Source organism: Triticum aestivum, chromosome 2A (assembly GCF_018294505.1).
Source record: "Triticum aestivum cultivar Chinese Spring chromosome 2A, IWGSC CS RefSeq v2.1, whole genome shotgun sequence".
Classification (NCBI taxonomy): Eukaryota; Viridiplantae; Streptophyta; class Magnoliopsida; order Poales; family Poaceae; genus Triticum; species Triticum aestivum.
In genome coordinates, this window is record NC_057797.1 from 274,074,070 (window position 1) to 274,078,428 (window position 4,359).

Genomic DNA, 4,359 nt, shown 5'->3' on the forward strand with positions numbered 1-4,359 from the left:
GCGGCCTGGTTGTGGAGGAGAGAGGCGGTGAGGACGTGGCGGCTGCCGATTGGCCAGAACGACGTGGCATCGGGAGTGGATGTGTCTGGTGCGTACGGACATGTCCGGCGGCGCGGAGGAAGTTGGATCTAGGGTTAGACTGCGCGAAAATTCGGAGCAGAGCACATATTTATAGGTAGAGGGAGCTAGGAGAGTCCAAATGAGGTGCGGTTTTCAGCCACGCGATCGTGATCGAACGACCGAGATGATGGAGGAGGTTTAGGTGGGCTTTGGGCCACTTTGGAGGGGTGTTGGGCTGCAACACACACGAGGCCTTTTCGGTCCCATGGTTAACCATTGGAGTATCAAACGAAGTCCAAATGGCATGAAACTTGATAGGCGGTTTACCGGTAGTAAACCAAGGCCGCATGACAAGTCTCGGTCCAATCCGAAAACGTTTAACACCCGCACATGAAAAGAGGTAGAAAGGGACACCGGATGACATAGGAGCACCGGATTGCAAAACGGACAACGGGGAAAATGCTCGGATGCATGAGACGAACATGTATGCAAATGAAATGCACATGATGACATGATATGCAATGCATGACACGCAAGCAATGACAAGGCAACAACAGCGAATAACTGGAGGACACCTGGCACATCGGTCTTGGGGCGTCACATAGGACCAGCTCCAGTTGTTTCATGTACTAAACTAGCCTCTAAAGGTCCTGCATTCCTACCACCAGAACTTCCTCTGCTACCTGCATTTCCTCTCCCACATGCATTTCCTCTCCCACCTGCATTTCTACCCCTCCCTCTTGTCTGGCTGCACCTAGCTTGAGAACTGTTAGCTTGTGATCTAGTAGTTCTCCTGTCAATCTCTCCTCTACTTATTTGTATTACATTGATTTCAATCTCTACTGACTTACTTTCTGCATATGTTCCAAACATGATAGCTAGGTCATCATCACACTGAACAGGCACCCAAGCAGTATTTGCCATATCCCAATACCTAATTTCAACAGCATCATATAACCCCCATGGATATTTCTCTGATATAGCACTTCTAAACTTGATAAAAGTTGATATACAGTCAACAACCAATGGGAAAGAAAATCATGTGCCAGATCCTTTGGTACCAGAACTGCCTAACACACTTGTTTCCATTCTACAGTTCAGATTAGACGCTCTAGTTGGGTCCATCCTATGGAAAATATTTAGAAGAAAAAGCAACTTCATGAATAGAGCACAAGCACGGGAGCACTTGACGAAATTTCCCTGAACAAGCGCGCATGCAAGCAAATGATGAGTGTGCATAGAGACATACCCTCTTGGCCCCGCCCTTGTAGTTGCCGCCATGGTCTGCGAGCTCTCTGCTCTGCTGCCCCCGCCGCTACCATGATCAGCGGCCATTTCGTCTGGTCACCGCCGCTTCTACCACTTCTAAAGACTAACGATGAGCGGGGCAATCAGATCCACTGCCTCCGCATCTGGATCTACGAGCTCGCCCTCGGTAGTCGCCGCGACAGGGGAAATCGATGAACTAGGGTTAGGGTTTGTGTCGCGAGATAGAACAGAAGAGAAGAGAAGGGGGAAATGAGATGGGGTTGGAGAGATGTGTGCAGGCCCCACATGTAAGAAGGAAGGGCAAAGATGTCCAGAATAACTACCTAACATGGTCAAAGAACATTGACCAGACGGAAAGGGTACAGAGGGGTATTTTCATTAGCGTCAGAGACGGAAGAGGGGTATTGTTGAGCACCGTTTTATTTTAGGGGTAAATATGAGGTCGGGGCGAAGTTAGGGAAAAAATGTAAATGTCCCTTTGGTTAAATTGCATTAGCTTACTTTACACATTATACCTTTGATAATGACATTCCTTCCTATTTTTGATACATACTACATATGTCTATTAACCATATTCGTACATCAAACTAGTGCTCTTTTGTATCCCTCATCAATCACTTATGACGAGACAGTCACCCAAGTGGGTTACTGTGAGACGCGCTACTCGTTTAAAGAGCGCAGTGTCATCCTCCCCACATGATTCTCAAGAAATAGCAAGGCTAAATGAAGATAGTCAATGTAGCTCTCTAGTTGATGACCGCAATTCCCCACACCACCATTGCAGGTGCTTGCTCTTACTTGGCAGTGTGATATGTGGTTGCATGTTGCATATGGTGTCTACCTTGTAATGCTTCTAATTAGAGTAAATTGCATCTGCTTAGTTAACACATTATACCTGTGAATATGACATGTGTTCCTGTTTTTGGTACATATTACGTCTTTCTATTAACCATGTTCTTAATCAAACTACTTTTCTTGTGTATCCCTCATCAATCACTTCTGACGAGGCACCTTCAAGTTGACATTATAATATTGGTTGCATCTTGCATATCATTTCAAACATGTATTGTCTCTAATTTGTTGAAGGGCCACTTATAATGAGACACATCTAACTTGGTAGAGTGATTTTGGTTGGATCTTTCATATGGTGTCTAGATTGCATTGCTTCCAATTTGTTGAAATGCCTTCTGCTTAGCGTTTTTCGTACATATTCCATCCTCCTACGATGTGGTTGCCATACATAAAAGTTGTGTTCGTCAGTATCATGCATCAATGAATTTGGAAGTGTGAATTTCATTCCTTTTTCTTGTGTGTTTACTTGACAAGGCAAAATCTAAAAGGACGGAGGCACGGAATGATGGTGGTCCTCTGGAGCAACCGAAACAGATGATCCTTGCAGGTTCTCCTGCTACTCCTACTGCAGTGCAAGTTCCAAATCTCATCTCCCCTACTCCACAACCCCAGGTGCTTGCTTTAACATGGCAGTGTGATATCTGATTGCATGTTGCATATGATGCCTAGCTTGTATTGCTCCTAATTTGTTAAATTGCATCTCCTTATCTTACACATTATACATGTGAATATGACACGCCTTCCTGTTTTTGTTACATACTACATCTGCCTATCACACCATGTTCTTACATCAAACTACTGTTCTTGTGTATCCTGCATCTATCGCTTATGATGAGACGGTCACGCCCGTGGGTTAGTATGAGACGCGCTACTCTTATAAAGAGTGCAGTTTCATCCTCTCCACATGATTCTCAAGAAACAGCAAGCCTAATCGAAGATATTAAACGTAGCTCTGTACTTGAAGACCACACTTCCCCTACACCACCATCGCAGGTGCTTGCTCTAACTTCGCAGTGTGATATGTGGTTGCATGTTGCATATGGTGTCTAGCTTGTAATGGTTCAAATTAGGGTAAATTGCATCTGCTTAGTTTACACATTATACCTGTGAATATGACATTCCTTCCTATTTTTGGTACACACTACATCTATGTGTTAACCATGTTCTTACATGAAACTACCTCTCTTCTGTATCCTCCATCAATCACTTACGATGAGACACCTTTATTCGTTGCATATTGCATATTATTTCTAGCCTGTTGCGATGTATTGCTTCTAGTTTGGTCAAATACATTTGTTAGGCCACCCTTTTAATTTGGCAGAGTGATATTGGTTTCATCTTGCATATGGTTTCTAGCTTGCATTGCTTCTAACTAGTTCAAACACCTTGTGCTTAGTTTACACTTTATACATCATACATGTCAATATGTCATGCAATCCTGTTTTTCATACATATTCCATCCTCCCATCATGCGGCTAGCTTACATGAAAGTAGTGCTCGTCAGTATCATGCATCAATGAGTTATGAAGAGCAAATTGTATTCCTTTTTCTTGTGGGTTTGACTTGACAAGGCAAAATCAAAAAAGAGGAAGCAAAAGAGTAAGAAAGGCGATGATGGTGGTCCTCTGCATCAACGTAAATGGAGCATCTGTACGGATTCTCCTTGTACTGCTAGTGCATTACAATTTCCAAGTCTCCGCTCCCCTACTCCACCATACAAGGTGCTTGCTCTAACTTGGCGGTGTGATATCTGGTTGCATGTTACATATGGTGTCTAGCTTGTATTGCTCCTAATTAGTGTAAACTGCATCTGCTTAGCTTACACATGATACGTGTGAATATGACACGCTTTCCTGTTTTTGGTACATATTATATCTGTCTATCACACCGTGTTCTTACATGAAACTACTCTTCTTATGTACCCTGCGTCAGTCACATATGATGGGACACCTTTAAGTTGGCAGTGTGATATTGGTTTGCGTCTTGAATATGATTTCTAGCATGTAGTGCTTCTAGTTTGATTAACACCACCTATGATGAGATAGTTTTAACTTGGCAGAGTGATATTGATTGCACCTTCCATATGGTGTCTATCTTGCAGTGCTTCTAATTTGTTGAAGTGCCTTCTGCTTAGTTACCACATCATAGGTCTGAATATGTCATGCCGTCTAGTTTTGC